The sequence below is a fragment of the Castor canadensis genome, chromosome 11, assembly GCF_047511655.1.
Source record: "Castor canadensis chromosome 11, mCasCan1.hap1v2, whole genome shotgun sequence".
Lineage (NCBI taxonomy): Eukaryota > Metazoa > Chordata > Mammalia > Rodentia > Castoridae > Castor > Castor canadensis.
In genome coordinates, this window is record NC_133396.1 from 10,681,631 (window position 1) to 10,702,716 (window position 21,086).

At 37.9% G+C, this 21,086-nt stretch overlaps 1 protein-coding gene across 7 annotated transcripts in view; it reads right to left on the reverse strand.

Moving 5' to 3' along the window:
• The window catches only part of Kcnj16 (potassium inwardly rectifying channel subfamily J member 16), a 208,702-nt gene that overhangs the window by 6,166 nt on the left and 181,450 nt on the right, over positions 1 to 21,086 (reverse strand). The window contains exon 1 of one of the 7 annotated variants that reach the window (XM_074045253.1): positions 20,053 to 20,644. The exons of 4 other annotated variants lie outside the window; for them this stretch is intronic. The gene's annotated coding sequence lies outside the window, so the exon portion shown is untranslated. Of the gene's footprint in view, positions 1 to 271; positions 543 to 7,307; positions 7,417 to 20,052; positions 20,645 to 21,086 lie in introns of those variants that run through there. 2 more of the 7 variants (XM_074045255.1, XM_074045254.1) reach the window with 2 other exon arrangements.

The following is a 21,086-nucleotide window of genomic DNA, read 5'->3' on the forward strand; positions in this document are numbered from 1 at the left end:
CTTCTCCTGACCTGACACGGGAAACATTTGCTTTATTTTCATAGACTTTTCTTGCATGAGAACCTCTAGAAAACAATGATATCCATAATAGACAAAGCCAAAATAGAATTCATATATTTGTCTAGCAGTCTCATAAGCTTTCTATCTACTTAAATCCAGTGATTTTCTTTAAAAATCACTTGCTTTTTTAAAGAAAGTTGCAATAAAGAGTTTCTACCTTTGTTTATAATGGATCGGTACCCTCCAATTTCTATAATAGGTAGCCCCTCACCTGTTGCTTCTTCTTTCTTCTACACAGGCTGTTTTTCCTTGTGTGCTTCCAAGGACAGAGCAAACCCTACAGGGGCACCTGCTTCAGCTGAAACTCTCCTTCTCCTAGCTCCACCCTTAGACGTGGTTGGAAACAAAAATCTTTCTTCACCCCAGAGGAGTTAGTATCACTCCTAGGTAAGCTTTCAGTAAGGTGTAAAGTTGCTTCTGCCTTTGTCTACATCCAACCTTTTTTTTTTTGGACATTAGCAGCTCTTCTTTTCTGTTTCCCTCTGAAAAGAACCAAAATTTTGCCAAAGTCACTAATCTTGTTTCCCTCTTAAAGGGAGCAGATTTCAATATAATTGGATCCTTCTACTCTTCTGTATTTTCCTGGTGCCTTAACAGTCATCCTTAGGGAACATAATTTTTCCCTCTTCAAATTCAGTCTGGGAAAGGTGAAAGCAGTACCCACAGTCTTTATTGTTTTTAAACATCCAAGGGTTTCCCAACTCAAGCGTGAAAGTAAACTTTAAAAATGCAGTTATCAAAATTGTCTTTAGATACTTCTGTGCAAAAAGACAGAAGTAACTGCAGCCTATTTAATGGTTCAGTAATTACTAGAATATGTGATTTACATACTCCACCTGTGCAAGATGAGAGAAGAGAGTGTAGGCAGAGACATTATACAAGAAGATACTGCCATTCTTGCATGCAAGAAAATGCAATGTGAATAAATACTCTTCCTGACATTGAGAACCCCTGGAACTAACCAGGGAAATTAATGACTACTGACTCCAGCATCTTCCCCACTGCAAAAGGACAGAAAGAGTTAACTTCTCCCTAGTGTAAAAGAATCATTTTTCTCCTTCTCCAGGGACCAGGCTCACTTTACAATGGATTCTTTGTGTAGTCAGTCACTTACAAAGATGAACTATGCTTATGGCCAAAACCTCCTGTAAAGCATTGTGGATTTCTCCTTATCCATCTGCCTGCCTTCAGCCACTTTATCCACCCATCCTCCAGATCTGTCCTAAGTACTTACATCCTCTTCTTGGTCTTCTTAGTCAGCACTTTAAACATGTAGGAGGAAAATATTGTATAATTTCAGGGCATGACCCAGGCCTGCCAAAAATTCTTATTGGAATGTGGACTGTAAAATATTTTCATAAATTTTACCCATAATGTCTACCGTTCATTGGCTATTAGAGACTCCTTTCTGAGTAGTCATTAAATGGCACTATAAAAGGAAGATGCTACCATTGGATTCTTAGTGTCTATCTACTCTCTTCTCAGAATAGAATGAATAATAATTAATGGACCATATGCTTTCAAATTAAAGAACAGATTTGGAGATAGAATATTTTTTGTTGTTAAATCCTTCCAACTCACTTCCTTAAAGGGAACTACTCGACATCATGGGAGGCTGAGACACAGTGAACACAGTTCATAAATCAAGAACTACTGTCTGACTCTGCTCTTTTGTGCTGCCAAATGAAAAGAAGTTCTAATTTGAAATGGCTTTCAGTTGGTATCATTTTGAATTCCAGCAGTGCCAGAAACTGTTACAAACAAGACATTTGAAAACACCTTCCAAGCTGCTAATCAGTGAATGGAATTTCAACTAATACAAGTTACAATTGAGCAAATTTGAATGTGTGGGAAATTTGTTGATGAACAATGAGACAATTTCAGAGATACAAATTACAACTGTGAGAATTTTGCCTCCAACTAACTACATCTTTTAGTGTGATTCATTATGTTCATCATTTTTTTCAACTTGTCCAGAGGCAAGCATGTACATTGTGTTTAGGTTCCTACATTTTAATCATTTGTTCTTTAAATTTTCAATTCATAAATGATACATTTTTAAGGACAAATGCCTACAAATCACATGATAGGTAATCAAAGTCATCATATTCAAGCTTATCTATTTCTCAGCCTAGACAATGAGCAAAGGTGTTTATGGAGACTCATTTTTCAAAATGGCTAGATAAAAATAAACATTTATTAATCTCTTGGTTAGTATATTGTGTTGAGTGCCTTTTCAACTGCTTGCCATTTGCATTAATGATACTTAATATTTGTGTTTCTTAGGATTAAAAGGCAGTCTTAACATTACTTTAATTGCTTTCATAATCCTCTTGCCACCACCAATTAGACCATGAAAAAGCATTTGTAATCTTGCAATTTTGGTGGGTTTTTTTGCATGTTCCTCTCTAGAAATTGATGACGCCTGTTTCCATTGTGTTCAAAATTCCTTTTTTAAAATTAGGAATGGAAATTAGATCAAGTGTAATTATAAAATTATGGAAAATGAAGTTCAAAGGCCAATGCTGAATGAAGTAAAATCTATTTTGCCAGGTAGTTAATGACATATGTAGGGAAAGGGCCAGGATTCCTTCATCATGGCACTGGTTCTTTCACAGATGGAGCTAGAGGAAATGATAATGCATAAAAAATAAGGACAGCAAGTCCTCAGAACTTCATTGAAGTTCATTAAAATGTCCAAAGACACTTAGAAAGGCCTTAAGAAGCAAGGTGACTCACTTCAACTCACAAAGGAAAGCTGAGAAAGAGAAAATTGGAGGGATCAGCTAATTCAGTCCTGATAGCCATGTTTCTCATACCTTGTCAGTGTATTAAGACAAAGAATCATTTCTTCATTGGCTAGGATCTGCTTTTAGCCTTAACTTTCTAGGCCTTTGTATGGATTCAAGAGAAAAAAAATCTTTTTCTAGTTCAGCACATTGACAATCGGCCATAAACATAACAAGAAGCATCTTCAACAAAAAATAAGCAGATGACATTTCACATATTTTTGCTTATCCACTTGACACAAAGTTGCCCCAATCAGACTTAAAAATTCTGAAGTATCTTTTTCTCTGCTGATTTTCTACATCCTTTCAAATTCTACAATTTGAAACAATTTTGCCAGGTAAACTGCTCTTGCACATAGTTCTCAAAATGTAAGATTTTCTTCTGCATATCCAGGGTACAATACAATGGTTAAGACTTTACAAGTTTGTGTCACATTGATGATAAAATTCAATCTTCTCATAAATCCTTAACATAAAATATTAATTATCGGCCATGTATAATTTAAGATGCACCATAAAATGGTCTAAACTATTTTTGGTGAAATCCAATTATTACGCCTATGGCCTTTTAGGTGAACAAGTACTTTCTTTACCACATAAAGCATCTGAGGTAGTTAACAGTTGAGTCATTAGTAATCAAATTACTCTCCTGGCAGCTATTAGATGAGATAAGTTTTGGTGGAAATGTGAGAGCCAATGGGGTGGAGAGAAGAAAAGATGGCCTAATTCCTCACACAGGCCATAGTCTTGAGAAACAGACTCCTCTCTGGGGAAGAGGGAGGGGGTGGGGAAAAGTAGAGTCAGTAGGGATGTAGACCAGGTATGGGTGGGCTCTCATGGCTGAAAAAGAGGGTGTTCAGTTAGGACAGACTCCTAAAAAAAGTTCAGCTACTTTGTTATTTTGTTCAAAACCTGTTCTGCAACTTCTTGCCTTGGAATGATGCCAAAACTTATCTTGCCTAGATTTTTCATAAGACATGCAGACAACACTCAGATGGAGGTCTTCATTCAGGTACTGGAATTCTGCTTCATTCAAAACCTACTGGATACCATCTTTGCTACTCCAAATCTCCCCTGACACCGGTTCTCAAAGTTTCTCCATGATGAACAGATCCTTGGCTTGCCCGTGCTTCCGCTCAGCTCTTCTCATTCCCAGTACAGAGCATGGGATGACGGCCTGCAGCTCTTATTCCACTTCTGTTCCTTCCTCCCTCCCAACTCAACCTTCTCACCCTAATCCAATGTCTCAGGGGCAATGACTTTTACCTTTTTCCTGACTTAACTTACATTTTCGTTTCCTGAATCAATTCAGTAGAGTTTTGTACCAGTGCATTCTAGAAAGGGGTTATAATGCATTCTGAGCAAACAACCAGCATGGAAGCTGGGGCTGGGGAGAAGAAACACCTTAATTGTGACATTATCTGGAGATCCTAATTCCAGCCCAATCTTTTTTCTTCATTATAAATCCTGCTTCAGTCAAAAATATTGCTATAATTATAAAGAAATAGAAACTTGAGACCAGGATTGCCCCACTTTCTAGATGTTAAGATTGTATAAACATCAATATGATCCTTACTGTATACATGTATTGAAATATCACACTACATTGCAAAATATGTGAAATTATCATATGTCAATTAAAATAGAATAAATTACAACAAAATGATACAAATTATAATCCTATGTAATCTGGTTTAAAAATAAAATTAGATTAATTAAAAAAAAAGCTAAAAGAATCTGGGTATTTTGATAACACAAAGAAACCTTACTTGGGATCCAGACTCTAGTTCCTAGTTTGTTCTCCTGAAAACTACTTTTCTCTGAACCTCAGTGTACTCATTCAATACCTAAGCCACCAAGTTACTAGGAGGATTGGATGAAATAATGGATGAGGATCCTCTATATACTGTGACAAACACATAGTAGCCACTCACTAATTATTGCTTGAAGCTGAATCCCACGAGGACTCAATTTCCCCCCATAAAGTATCAGAACATTTGCTGCTCAAAAACCTTTCCACTGGCATATTAGGTGAGATAAGATGTGTTCCCAATACACATTTCTATTTAAATTCAGGGATGTTATCACAATTGTTCCACCACTTCAGCTACCAGGGACACTTCTCTATTCTTACACTAGCTCCCCAAAGCCCCAACTGTTCCATCCTCATACTCTCTTTCTCTCTCTACACCCACACATACATTCAATTCAGTTGAAGAATTTTACTATTATTTACTCTGAAGAACTAACCTAAAGGAAATAAGACCAACAAGCTTGGTTGAGTTAACAGGTTAAAAAAATTAGCAAGGTAATTATCATGCTTATTCTTTGACATAAATTGTGTGTACAATATTCCACTAAAATGGTTCTGATACTTTCTCTTGTTCTTATCTTGAAAATCAGCCCGCCCATCCCTGTCTTGGTTGGACGTTAGCCAAAATCGCTTAGATTTTACCTTGAGCTAGATGTGGGTAGGTACAGAAGTTTGTTATGATAAGATTCTGTCTCTTTAAAGGACACCATTCAATCTGTGCTGTGCAAAGAAAGCATTTCCCCAATGACCTCTAAATTACCTATTGGAGAATTTATTACTAATTATTTTTGCTCTTTTTAAAAATTCCTCACTTTAAAAAACTGAATTCCCTCTATGTGCCAGACCTACACACTTCAGGACACTGGAGAACAGAATTGCACCTTTGTGGAAGTAACCTTTGAGAGCTGAACATGAAAACAATAAAGTCAGACGATCTGTGGTAGTCATAACTACCGTGGAGAAAGCAAATAAAATGACAGCGTGGAGAAGGGCCCAGGAGCAAGAGGGCAGGTTGCTGTGTATCAAGGGCCATCTGGGAAGTCTTGGCTCAGGGCCTGACTTTCAAGTTCACAGTGCGTTCTTCACGCCTAGCCTTAGGTAAAATGCTCCCAACTCATACCTAGATCTCCAGCTTATTTTGTTTGTTTAAGACATAGTCACTATCTGGTTGTTAAGGCTCTCACTATTTACAGGTGTAGTTGGCTGCAGATTCCCTTGTTCTAAGGTAATTTTATGATCTGGTTCTCATAAGAACCTATCATTACAGGCACTCATCTGCACTTTATCACTGAATTCAGGTTTTTCCTGATCTCTTACCTGGTTTTATCTGGTTCACATAACAGCCTACCTTCTAACTTTTCTCTTGGCTCTTTCAAGCAAAGTGTTAATTCTAAACCTGAAATATAACTTTCTGCTACTACATAATATGATCTTTCAATAGAGTGGATAAAGAAACAGGAATATGGAGACCTGCATCCTAGTTTGGGTTCTACTGCATCTCTGCTGCATTATGTCATCATCTCATGAATATTTTTGAGTCTCATTTTATATATTTAAAACATGAGAACAATAATTGATTTACCTCAAAATGTTCTGTGAGGCATAAATAATATAATATGAAAAAATTACGATAGATAGAACCTTAGAAACTCTTTTTATAGCCTTCTAACCAAGATAAATATCTCTTCACTGAAAGCCTGTCGTAATGTGTCCTTATCTTGTCTGAGAGAGCTAGATGCCCGAGCTATGTTTCAAAAGATGAATCAGAGTTAACTAAATAAGAGAGGAAAAAAATTTATCCTGGCAGAAGAATAAGTCTTTACCAACGTTCTGTGGCTCAAAGATCCAAAGAACTGAATGTGGCCAGGGTGAAGTGGAGCAGAGAATTCCTGCTAGGGAGAGAGAGCTAGAGCACAAAAAAATCTTATAGGCAGTAATTCAAAGCTTGAATCTTTCTCCCAAGAACAGTGGAATCTATTGAAGTACCTTAACTAAGGGCATTGTGCAATAACATTTGCATTTTAAAAAGATCACACTGGCTGTCAGGTAGAAAGTTGGTTGGAGAAATTGAAGAGCAAATGAGGACAGGTAAGGATCAGGTAAGAGATGATTGTGGCTGGGATTAAGATGATGTCACTGGATACAGCAGAAGCCATCTCTCACTATTGTGTTTCTTCTTGGAGCAGATGTACAGTAACCAATCAAAACTTTGCAATCAAGGCTGAAACTTGAGGAAATGACACAAAGATGTTGAATGCTATCATTTACAGGATCTATGGGGAATCAGGTGACCAGTGGTGGTGTGATGCCTACCTAAACATCCAAAGAAAAAGTTAAATCTTAATTTTTGGGGAGACAGTCTCTGAGACAATGTTTTCATTTTGACTTGCCTTTTGCTTCTACTTAAATCAGGTTCTCTCTTTCCCTAAATCGTTTGATTTTCTAAGCTACCTGATTCTTTTTTGAATATTTTCTTCTGCTTGTTAACCAGTGGCAATTTTTGTTGCTTGAACAATGACAAAAATGTTAGTTAAATTTCAGTTTAATAATATTTTAAAAATATCATCTACATGCAAAAGTATGGTCTTATCACTCTCTTTAATTTATATTATAAAAACAATTAACAGGTCCTAATATTGAGTCACCTTCAAAGTAGTTATCTAGATGCTTTTGCTGTTGTCAAGTCATCTCATTTTCAATGGGCCATGTCTTCAATAGACCACAGCAGGAGCTTCCAAAACAGGTCTGCTATTTTTGGTCTTCCTGTACTTTATTCTATTCTATTATAAAAGCAAGATCAAAACAGGTCACTGTTTGCTTAAGAGACAGAGTCTCCCCATTGCAATTAGAATATTTTGTACAATCTGTTACGTGCAGATTTATGTGTCTGATCTCTTCTCTTCTCTCTGAAATATCTCCTACAATTCTTCTACTCCTTGTTCTGTGATAGACCAAACACTTCACTGCATTTTCCTTTTCACTAACAAAAGGGGTCAGGAAACCACATCCTGAAGGTCAAATGTGACTTACTGATTGTTTTCATAAATAAAGTTTTATTGTAACACAGTCAGACCACAATTTATATATTGTCCAGGGCTGGGAATTTGTACTGAAAGAGTTCAGGAGCTTCCATTCTAACATAGGCCACTTTGGTATGCTGATTACTTGGCCTGAGGGAAACTGGAGGACAGAGAATGCAGACATAGGTTGTCTCTGGGTCTACCTAATCTCTGCACAGATTTTCCAAAAGAAACTCAATTCGCATTGATTATTTCCCCAGGAGTTTCATCAGCCAAAGAAAATTAACTCGTTTACATGAAAGAATATTTGAGGTCCATGTCACTCCACTGGTCCACTTTGTCATAGACTATCGCCCATTCTTCTAAGAGCCCATTCATCTTTTCCCAAATCATTTACTCTCCTCTAGGATGCCTCCTGCTCCTTACTTCTTTCCTGTGAGCTTTAAAATGTCACTGGTTTGCAGGTGTTCATGCTTCCTTCTTGTGATGCCTGGTCATATGCATTTGTATCCTTTTTTTTTTTTTTTTTTGCATGTGTTAATCTGTCCATTGTCAACTTATTTGCAGACACTTATTGCACCCTCAGAGAAAAAAGAGAGTCTTCCCTTCTCTGCATCATGCAAACCTGCAGAGCTGGGTAATTTAGCAGAGACAATGTGGTCTAGAAAACCTAAAACATTTACTATTTTAAATATTATTTAACCTTTGATTATTTACAGAAAAGTTTGCCAAGCCCTGTTCTAACACACAAGATTGGTTGATTGAATGGTTGACTGAATTGCTCCATGGAATTCATGCTCCATGAGGAGAGGGTCATAGTCCCTTACTTAGCATTATATCTGTAGTATGAAATAAGTGACACTTACCGACTCACTAATTATGCTGTGTTGGAATGAATAAATAGTTGAACAATGCGAGGATGATAATTATCCTCAAAGAAATCTCAGTCTTACTGAAAGAGTTGGCAATCCATCAACTCTGATGCTTCTCTAAACACCAGCTCTCAGTTCTTTGTTTACCCCATTTTCCCCTCCCACAGTCACCAGCCCATGGACAGTTTTTAAAAACTCATGCTATTTATTTTCATCTAGCAGCTTTCTTAGAGCTCAGTATAATAATCACAGACAACTATGCTGCAGAACTCTCCGGAAAACTGGAGTTTAAAAGATTGTACCTATTTAATTAAATTTGTTAACTCTGTTTATTGAATTATTAGAAATGTGATTCCCCCAATACTAAGGCAAATTATTAAATTGTCACTTTAAAGGCATTCATGCATACTTATATTCCTATATATACTTATATTTCTAAAATATTTTCATAAACATGCATGTCTTTTGCAAGCAGAAAAACAGGTATTTTCAGTTAATATTTTGAAACATACCGATTCTGAGTTTCTATAAAGAGAAAACAAACCAATAGCAATCTAAAAGCATTTATTAGACCTTTTAAAAGGCAGCTATAAATAGCCCAGAGAGGCAGACAGTCTTACAGACATTTCAAGTCAGACATTGATGCTGTAATTTTAGCTGGAACAATTCACAGAAACAAATATAGTGACATTTAATTCATCTAAGTAAAACCAGATCTCATTTGAAACAAGGAGGTGGAGGGAAGAGGGAGTCGGATCAGATTTGGCCACAGGAGACCAATTGGAGAGATCATGAAAGCAGCCAGTAACAAATCAGGGCTACACAAAGCAGAGTTAGAACTAAACCAGCCTCAACATGCTGTTTTCCCTTCTCAGTGCCCCCTTTTGTCTCTTCCCCATTCCAGACCATATTAAACTGCTAATACCTTCCTTTCTTGGCTATAGCAAAGTCAGCTCTAGCAATCCTTCTTTTATCTCAGTATTTTTAGTAACTTTGGATATAAAATGTTAAACATTGTGCTATTGTGCAACCATGCAAATTTAAAGTCTATATTGAAAGACTTTTTAAATCCAAAGAAATGGATGAACTCTGAGGGCAATTACGGATTACGAATGGAGGCTTGCTTAAATACCTGACCCTAGCCAATTCTTAGTAAATACAGATTCACGAATGCTCTTAACTCACCCACAAGCAGTACGGTATGGCAGTGTTTTTGAAAGCATGGTCTTCTACCAATTTGTCTCTAAAGTCCCAGGGGAACATATGGCACTTGTAACCCCTGGGTTCCCTTTTAAGCATTCTGATTTTGTTGTTCCAGTTGAGTGTTATGCATCCTCAACTTTGAGATCCACAATCCTAAAGTTTTAAGAAGTTAAAGAACTGAGATTGATCACTAGTTGCCTGGTTGATCACTAGTAAGGCTGAGCATTATTACATAAGTTAATCAACCTCTTTGAGCTTTTGTTTGTTTATCTGAAAGTAGAATGGGTCACTATGAAGATAAAATAAAGCATCTCTGTAAATTTCCTTACGATACCTGGTATTTGGTAAGTATTTAATCATAGGGCTTGCAGCTATGCTTACACTTTCAACAGAACCAGAGAAATAGAAAAATGGAATCATATTATGCAGATCAAGTATAGATCCATGTGAGAAAAGAGTTAACTACCTTTTTTGTGTGTTGAGAACTGTAAGATTGGCAATTTTCCAGACTTGTTGGGGAATTCACTTTAGCATCTAATTACCTTGACCTTTATAACCCTCAGGAAGACATGACAGACTACCCAGAAGAACTGTAAGTATCACTTAGAAGTCATTCGGTACTTGTCACCACTTTTCTTCTTTCAACTGTAACAAGAATACTGTTCATTGTGGCTCCAACTGCCAGGTTGCCTATGAATGACCTTTAATAATATCCATTTAGCTTTGTTTTTGAGCTCCTTTGATTAAACCTAACTGTTCATTCCAAAACAAATGTAATTTATGGAAAGCATATGTGCTATGACTTTTGACCTTCTTCTCAGAGTTTGGTATTTATGGTATTCCAGCAGAAATCCAAGTCCTATCTCTCTGTTACTATTTTCCCATTTGTGAGAAGGGCCTGCAAATTGTCCTCTTTGGCAACTTACAGAGAGTCTATTTATTAGTCTCTTCCATCTGCCGGGAATCATTGAACTCACAGATGTGATTTGCTAGTAGACCAGGAACTCCCTGGATAGTGTCTACAACTTCTTTGACCTTTAAATGATTCAGTTTCTGTTTTAAGTTGTCAAAATGAAAACTCAGGACATCTTTATTGGAGAGAAAAATAAAGCAAGTGTTACTGGCTGTTGGCTCAATTCCTGTTTCCCCTGTGGATACAGAGAAATCGAGAAGGTCTTAAAAAATACAAGACAAAAGATTCTCCTATGAAGATCTAGACAGAGAGCCCTTAAGAGAATACCATAAGTTACATGTTGCTGTCACATGAGATTAGCTTTCTATTACTGTGTGCCCTCTCGAGACCCCTTGGTACTTGCTACAGATAATAGAAGATTTAGGTAGCTGTTAGCACTTAGTGCATTTGATAGACTCTTGAATCTCCATGCATCTAATTTGTCTCCACTATTTTGCTATAGAAGAATAAGCCATTCTGTCCTGATTTGGAAGATTTGAATTTCATTATCTGAGAGAGTCCATACAAACAGCAGCAATGCCTTCTTTAAAAAGGGAAGTGCTATATTCCAACATTTTCTCAGTCTGGAATATTCATTTTGATGGGCAACAAGGAGTTGAGTTTGGGGCAGATGGAGGAACTTCCCTTTTTCCTTCATTGTAAGGGGTTTAAACCTTCACTGAAGAGTCTTTATTTCACAGTCAAATATTCTGATGTGTGTAGTGTTCTGGAAAAGATCACAGAAATAGTTTTGTGTACTCTTCAATTTAATCAATATTTAACTATATCTGAGGTTCCATAAGGACTGTGACTAAAGATTGTGAAGACCATTACTACCCTTAAGAATCTTGGCCTTGCTCTACCACAGACATTCTGCCAAGAGAACCCTAAGAGCGGAGCTTTCTACGGCAGAATAGGATTGGAAATAGTTGAAAGATGACTGGGTTTGAGATCTTTCCCAGCATTTAAGGATCAGAGATGCTTCCCAGAACTCTATTTTTATGGTTAATTGTTACTTTCTAGGCTAATGAAGGATATTGGGGCCAAAGATAAGGCAGCAAAGGAAAGTAGTGAGAAATTGAATTTGCTTTGATTTGGAATAAATCATATGCTTTATAAAGAACACCCCATTTATGTACACTGCAGGTTATTGAAAATGACTTTCTATTCCCTGAAGTCACCTGTCAGATGAGAAAGATGTAACCAAGAGAAAAATTCCAGGTAGTTGAGCAAAAGGCAGTTTTGGAATTTAAACTTTAATTCCTTGGTCTAATTGAACCAGCAGAGAATGTGCTTATGAAAGTTTGAGTAAAACTTGGCTTGAACAAATAGACTTACCACCGCATCCAGATCAAAATTCTTCCTTAGCCAAGAATGAACACAGCATAATTATATGAAGAAAGATTTCTAATATATTTTGAAATGTCAATAATTTTTTTGCTATGAATTTTATTAAAGAGTATAGATAGCAATTTTTACTGCAGACTACATGACCTCCTTTAGTTTGAGCTGATTAGAGAAAGGGGACAGAGATGAAGCAAATGTTTTCTCTGGTAATAAAATTACCTTTTCCTTCAACTTTATCAAAATGTCATTTTGTGCCCATATGTGATAGGGTGATAAAATTTAGAACCAGAGAAAGAAATACCGGTTCTTTAGCTGAGAAGTATAAACTTCACTGACATTTCAGTTCCCAAATCTCACGTAACTTTCCTGTAGAAAGAAAAACTGGTTGCCTGCATTGAAAAAATAAATAAAACAATTTGAGGGTTTGTGAGTGTAGCTCAGCGGTAGAGTACTGGATTTGATCCCTAGCCCCTCTCTCCTCCCAAAGCAGAAATGAATCCTAAAAGACAGATTTTCAGCAAGTTGTAAGTATTCCCATGCTAGCTCCTATGTTCACAAACAAGAGATGAGACATGTGGGCTCAGGAAATATTTGCCCTGTTACTCACTCCTACTTGATTAAATGGCACTAAAATCATGTGAAAACCAGAAAAGTACAAAGCCCAATCCTTCACCCTCCTAACCTCCAAGGCTTCCACTTGGTTTTTGGGTTCTTGGTTTAACTGTTGCCCAAGCATGACAACACTTGTGCTCACCTGCTCATCAAGCAAAGCTGGTCTCTACTTTCTTTCCTGAGCAGGGCCACTCATGACCTCTATTGTTCCTGTTGGAATCTCTTGTATGGAAGTAACACATTGGGACTCATGATTTTGCTTATCTAAGGACATATTGCCCTTGTCCTTTTCCCCAAGGAGATCCTACTCCCAGTTCAGTAGAACTCTCAGTTCAATCAAAATCTCAATTATCTAAGCATGACAACCAGGACATCAACATGTACAGCCAATCATTCAGTGTGGTGCAGTCGTACAGGTCCAGCCTATAATAACTGATAATTTATGATGCACATCCAGATTTCTCTGTGTGCTCCCTGCTTCCACTTTTTAGTAACATCTCTTCTTTCAGGGGCTCAGTACCATGCTGATCTCCTCTGATTCTAACAGCAATTCTAACTGGGTAGTGGGTTTGCACACATATAATTCCTCCTACTCATGATGCAGAGGCAGAAGGATCACAAGTTCAAGGCTAGCTGGAAGAAAAGTTAGTAAGATCTTATCTCGTAAAGAAAAAAATGACAAACAGACAAAATTAGCAAAAAGTGAAAAACAAGTTCTATTTTACAGTTTATGTTTTAAAAATTAGCAAGGTAAGACAGAGAAATTAAGTTATCTACTAGATGATGTAGAGTTGGCCAAAGAACTAGGATTGCAACCCAGGTCCCTGTAACCAGATAGCAAATGGTGCATAAGGTTAATAACACACCTTTGGATATGCATATCTTTTGTATATAAGGCTTGAACCAAGTTTCTAGAATTAAGGAGATTTTATGCTAGTCTTCTACCTCCAGAGAACAGGTTTCAGGGATGCATTTCAGCATCTAAGGTAATTATCAAATTTTGCTGAGATACATCTACTCACTGTACTTATAATATGAGCCCTTGATATACTCATCAGTGTATCCAAGTATAACGAGTAACTATCAACCAACAAAACCAGCAAAGAAAGAGGCCAAAGGAAGCCAGACCTGGGAAGGATGCTCTGAAGAATTAATTGGGCAACGTCTCTCCTTGGACCCTGTTTCCAATTGTAAGATTGCGCAATGGGGGAGTGGACTAAAGGAAAGGCTTCTTGTCTCTGGATGCCTTTTGGAGTTGAGCCAACATGTTTTAACACAAAGGGAAAAACAATCCAGGGTAGGTGATGTCACAACGCATCCTGAGGAAAGCAATAAGGATAAAGCTTCCTCTTGCGTGCATCCAAAGTACACAGCATTACCTTACACTGATTTCTTCTGCAGTCAGAGCTTGACTCATATGGAAGAAGTAGCCTTAGTCATACAGACTTCAGGCTGGAAAGGCAGGTTGGGGATTGATGTAAGAATGTAAATCTGGCTCCTGATCTGTGAGCTGGACTGAAATTCTGATTTCTCTTCTTCTTAAGCTCTAGATTATGCATAGCCCAACACCATTTCACTGAAGTAAAAAGAAAATGGGATGGCTCATCCCAAGTACACTCTCAAACTGTGATCAAAATTTGCCTTCTGGGCTGGCAAAGTGGCTCAAATGGTAGAGCGCCAGCCTAACAAGCATGAGGCCCAGAGTTCAAACCTCAGAATCAACAAAAAATAAATCAATAAATTAAAACCTGCCTTCTAATTATTATAATAGTGATTGTCAGATACAGGAAGGATAGAGGTAGGGGAAAAAAACAAATCCCTAAATAAAAAGGCTTTGTTTAAATGATATCCCAGCATCAGTAATACGAAGAGAAATTTAACCCCTAACATGTAATTAAGGAAGGTCTGTCTGTCAAGTAAAATCAGATATGAAAGAATACCTGAGTTAATGTTGGTCAAAGGGTATAAAATTTTAGTTCCTGAAAGAGTAAGTTCAAGAGACATATGGTGCAATGTAATGACTACAATTACAATGTGTTCTAGTCTTGAAAAATGACAATAAAATAGGTTTTAAGTGCTTTTACCACAAAAAAAGGGTAAGAATGGGAGATACCATCATTCCACAAACAAGTACACATGATAAACATGTAACATGTCTATATGTCAAGAAAATATATAAAAATAAACAAATAAATGCATAATTTTTTTAAATCTAAGGAAATAGGTAAATTCAAAAAAAAAAAAAAAAAAGCCACATAAGATTTGCTTAGGTTGTGCTTGAAAAAGCACATTTTCATCATTTCCAAAGAAACTTGACAGGGGTAAAGCATCTATAATTATTGGAGCAAAGAATGTTTTGGGTGGATCTTGTGTCTTCTGCTTTGGAAAGGTAGGTCTCCCAGAATTGTAGATGGAAGACAACCAGCATTCTGAGTCTTTTAGCCTGAAGAGGTCATTGTGAATGCTGATAAGCAGCTGTTTGTGGAAGAGAACTCTTGTAGTACCTTGCTTATGGGCCTGGGTTGCTGAGAAATGGTCTAAGGGCTGTGGGCATATTTAGTGAGAAGAGAGAAATGACTTTCTGAGTATTACATTCAAGGCATGTTGGTTAATGGGCAATGTAATTGCCAGATGATACGATCTGAAGCCAAGATCTTAGGAGAGTCCATTGTAGTGGGAAATTTTCTGGGCCCAGGGTGGATCAACTATGACTTCAGAAGAACAAAAGTTCAGTGCAACTACTGGAGAACCACTGAAAAAAGACCAAAGAATGGCAGGGCTTTAACTAATCAGCTGAACTGACGAAGGAACCAGTGAAAAGGAGGAAGCAGAAATTTAGAGGTGAGGAATGAAGGAAAAGTAAGCATGGTCAGTATGGAAATTCAGGCAGGCAAATGTTGCACATAGAAGAGGTTTGGCAAAAGCAACAGAACCTTGGTGTGAAGATGAGTTTAAGAATCCCCAATATCAGGGTCAGACACATCCTCAGCCAGAGAGAACACACTTCCTAAGTGCCAGACACTCGTTTAATTTTCCCAGTAGCGCTGAGAACCCGGTATCTTGTAATACTTGTCTTCACAGATGCTAAAAGGATGCTTAACCAGTTTCAAAGGTTTATTGAAGGTCACGCAGATAAAGAATGTTAGGAGGGAAGATTATTCCATCACTAAAGTTTCAAGCTTCCCTGAACAAAGAACCTATGAGATGCAGAATCAGGGTGAAGGTTGCTCTTTGAACCTGAACTCAGGGAAAGGAGGCAAAGCCCAGACCCTTGGACTAAGGGCACAGGTCAGAGCAGAGCTAACTGTAAGAAATGCTGACTGTGTCCCCAGAGACATGGTGTACAACCTTTTACTTAGGAGGTCTAAGGAGTGACCCATCTCAGAACCTGGAGCAGAGGGACTGTGTGTGAGGTGAAAGGTCCCTGGCCCCAGGGATTTTTAGAAGGTCACAGGCAGGGAAATTTGGGCAAATGATTGCACTAAAAGCTCATCCATGTCAGGTCCAGAAGGCCAGCAAAGACAAGCAGTGAGACAAGGAGCAGAGGCAGATGGTATGAAAAAGACATCTTTCCCAGAAAATCGAGGCAATGATTCAACAAAAATAGTTTTTCATCCACAAAGAATCCCCAGTGAAAGTAATAAAAGTTTGTTTAATTGGAGATACTTCATATCTGCAAAGGAAAGGTCAGTTCTGCATATCTTGGTTTCTGTTTTGTTTTTGTTTGTGTGTTTTTTTGGCAGCACTGGGGTTTGAAGTCAGGGCCTTGCACTTAGTAAGCAGGTGCTCGACCACTTGAGCCATGCCCTCTTTGCTTTGGTTATTTTTCAAAAAGGATCTTCTGTTTGTGTCCTGCTGGCAAGGACCAAGGTCAATTTTCCTTTTTATGCTTCCCACATAGCTGGGATGACAGGCGCCACAACTTTTATTGGTTGAGATTGAGTCTCTGACATTTTTTGCCCAGGCTGTCCTCAATCCCTGATCCTCCCAATCTCTGACTCCCCAGTAGCTGTGATTAGAGGCAGGAACCAGCATGCACAGCAGGTTCTTCCTTCCCTTCCTCCCTCCTTCCCTCCCTTTCTCCCTCCCTTCCTCCCTTCCTTTCGTCCTTCCTTCCTTCCTTCCTTCCTTCCTTCTTTCCTCTTTTTTTAAAAAGTCTCTATAACAGTGCAAAAACAGAATAGGAGAGAACACAGGAAGATAAATAGAAGAAGAAGCTATTAAATACACACACACACACAAACACACACTCTTGTATTTAAACCATTCTCCAGCACCATCTATGTTCCTTATATGTTGATCTAGACATGCTACTAATTAAAACATGATTGTGCTCAATGAAGCAGGCACATAAAATGAGACACCAAATATCCATGCAGTAGAGTAGAGACAGGGTCCTTGCCAGATGGACTAGGATCTGCTTAGGGTATTTATGCAGACTTAATATCTGTATCAACAAGGATATTTTTGCCATTAATATTCTAATAATAGAAAGCTACCGAATACTTGGCAGATTCCTCAGAACCTGGATCATCACTTTAAAGAATTACAGAGGAATTCTTGAATTTGTTAGGAAGTTGAAGTAGGTAACTCTGAAGTTTTAACATTAAGATGTTAAAAGGGTTTATATTACACTTTTCACTGCCTAGTGTAGCATTTACTCCAGCATTATAAGATGAACAGTGGTGAAAATATGTCCAAAAGGATACAAAATAAACAGTATCAGAAAGACTTCATCGTCTCACTAAGGCCAAAATACTTTAAGCTTCTAATTTTTTCTTTTTTTTGGCCAGTACTGGGGTTCCAACTCAGTACCTCGCACTTGCTAGACAGGTCCTCTATCACTTGAGCCACAGTTCCAATCCTTTTTGCCTTTAGGTAGGTCTCCAGCTTCTCCCCAGGCCTGGCCTCAGACACAGTCCTGCTACCTATAGTTTGCGTGTATCTGGGATTACCGTGCCACACCATCAAGCCAGTTTGTTCTTGGAGATGAGTTATTCCCAACTTTTTTGCCCAGACTAGCCTTGAACCATGATTCTCCTATCTCTGCTTCCTAGTGGTTGAGATTATAGGTGTGAGCCACCACACCTGACTCCCAAAATCTTCTAATATTTTTAAATAATTATGAGCCATATTTGTCATGGCATTGTTTGATGCTTTCTATACCTTCACTAATTGCACTGACTCTTTAGGTTTTTTTTTTTTCCATTTTATAACTCTGCATGTGGCTTGTACTAAAACCAACAACATCAATAACTCCAACAAACTAATTCAGACTAGATCACAGATTTTCAGAGAAAACCTTAAGGAACACCCAGCATAGTAGTACACGACAGTGTCCAAGGTCAACCTGTGTTTCTGGGCCAGTTACTATTGGGGTCCAGGGTTCCCCTGATCCATTGTGATGCTGGATCTGTGGCCTTTGGAGGTGAACCAAATTCAGGTTTGGGATATCTATGCTTATGACACCTTATCTGGCTCTAATCATAACTTGTCATCCTAGATATACTCTTTATTATTTTGTAAACCAAATAATGCCTCTGCTTTAATCTTCTGAATGTGATTTTAGGAGAGAGACTGATTTCTGTTTGAATCTTTACCTAAGCAAAGTGAGACCAGTTATTTTACTTCTTTCTTCCCTCTACCTTGTAAAAAGGGTGACTATGAAAATTAAATTTGGTAGTGTTGAAAAATAGCAGGTATCCCATCAGTGTTTCTAGCTTTCACCTGAAGCTTAAGCACTTGACTCAAACAGGAACCTCTACCAGGACTGATTTGAAGCAGCCACTGTGACAGTGATAGACAAAGACACTGGGCAGAACCATTTAAAAGCAGATGTTTTCTGTGGCCATATCTAAAAGATCAAAAGGTGAAATGATTTGTCTTTATTACACTATATACACGTAACAGAATGTCCTTGGCCCTAAATCTTCTTGCCCCTCCTATCCCTTGTGCCAGCCCATCCCAACATACCTTCCCTGACCTCAGCTGCATCACTGGCCACAGAGCGTGGACTCATCAGAGGGTTGAGGTCAGGGGTATAATGTGAATGTCTAAAGCAGAAAGTTGAAAATCACCAGTTAGAAAACCATGACAGAGCAGGAGGGTTGATATAAAATTACCAGAACAACCTTTGACATTGCAATTTTATTCTACCTTTCTCATTACAAGATTGCAGTTGGCATGCATTTTCTTAAACCTGAGAACCAAACACGCTCCTTGGAATTGTGCCATTTGGGATATTACTCTGAGCTTAGCTATTAATCCACTTTCACTTTTTATATCAGTTTCCCTCCTGTCTAAAGTGGAGTTAATAAAAACTGTCGCCATTTAGTTTGTGTTCTCTATGTGCCAGGAACCTTATCAAAGGAGATTAAGTAATATCTAAGAGATTGATACTACTAAAAGAAGTAGCCTATTCAGGTTCAACCTTCCAGTTTGTGGATTGTCAAAACCTGTGGGATGTTGCTCCGACCTTCCTTTGAGTTGTAAGGTTATTCTAAAGCTTATGGGAAATCAAAGAAGGGAGAAATGCAGTTTTTAAAGGGAAAAGATGTAAAGTTCTTCATAAATAAGGTAATATGCTTATACCTATGGCCACACATTTATAAATCTTAGTATTTCCTACAGACAAACTGCATTTTGTCTACCTGTGCCTCTTCTATTAGGGAAACCCGCAGGCACGGAATAGACCAAGTGTTATTGACTCTATAGCAACGGTAAGGATTACAAATTGAAAGAAAACAATGAGCAAAAGAAAAAACATAAAAATTATAAAGCCTAGTGCTTTTATATCTAATCAGACTTCGGTTCTTGGGGGAAGAGGGATTGTTACTTCTTAAAGTTACCTGTCAGCAATTGCTTTTATAAAATATCTTTACAATATTTCTATGTATATTTTCGTTGTGAAGATGAAATATATTCCAAATCAACAGCTATATATTTTATCATTTTTAAATTTTTAATGTCCCTTTATTGTTACTTTGCAACAGAGACAGAGACACACAACAAGACATTGTTATGCATGCCTATTTCCACAGGAAATTAAAGATTCACCTCTTCCACATCGTCTCACGTCAATAAGTAATGTTCAGCTGGCTAAGTCATCATCCTTTTAGTCTCCTCTGAATGTTACTTCCCTTAACAGATCTATAAATGGCACTTGCATTCTTAATCCGTTTGGTTCAGCACTCCCCAGAGATGATATGAGAGAGAAAAACTATTCCCAGCTATGGACTGAGCAGCAATAAGGCATGACAGCCAAGCCCAGGAAGCATGATAAAGTGCTTATTAGAAGTATTCACACAAAAAGAAGGAGCTTTAAGAGAGCAGGCAAGCAATTAGTTCTGGCTTGGATCATTTGCAATCTACTGCATGGTCTTACCTTAGGTACAGATAATGAAGTTCAGGTGAAAACCCTGTGTCCTTCTCATCTCATAAGGACACTGTCACAGACACATCTCAGGGCTCTTTTCTCTTCACCCCTCCAGTCAATTCTTTACAGCTGTCAGCACCTACCGCCATGGAGATGAGAAAACGCACAGGAAAATCTTGCTCTTCTTTGCCTTTCCGGACACATTCACCACAGACAAAGAGCACTGAGTTCTCAGCTTCTCTCTAGTGAATTGACACTTTCTTTAATTGGTTCCCATGCCTACTCATGGTAGATAAGCTTGCCAATGGTGGCTGACAGAAAACAAGAAGCAAGGAAAAATAGCCTTTCTCCATTCCCATTAACATCTTTGTCTTTTGAGCACACCTCTATGAGATTTTTAAATAAAAAGAATCCCTTCAAATATAAACTGGCCACAAATAGCTCCTAAACTTTTCTAATGACCCAGAAGTTTGGATCTTCTCTTGTTAACACCCCCAGGGCTTATCCAATTTCATCCAAGTGTGCTCTTCTTGAGTCTAGATGCTTTATTCTTGTTGCTTTAAAAGATTTTTCTATGCAAACACACACCTTGCCTGACTATGTAATTCTACACCAAAGGCAAACAGATTCTTGCCTAACATCATTTCTCTTGTGTTGCAAGGAAGTGTGCGCCCCTAGAAAGATCATTGACAACCTTGGTAGTGATTCCAAGGACAAAGTTTAGATGTTCTCTGAGAAGCTGGTGTCGTTTTGTGGTTTGTTTGTTTCCTTCCTTTAAGTTTGAGAGAAGAAAGGGAGTAACTTTCTTATTAATGTCCAGTTTTCATTTTTAAGAAGGCTTATAATTTGGAATAAATTGGTTATGGAATTGCTGATATTTTAGGAAAGTGGCATGAATGTCACTGCCTTTTACTGAGATGATATAACTAGATAAAGGAATTTTGGAGTTTAGATTAGAAAGTTGATTTTCATTGTGGTAAATTTCGTGCTCCTCAATCAAATGATGATGTCGAGTAGAAGACACACTGTTCAGGAGTTTGAGA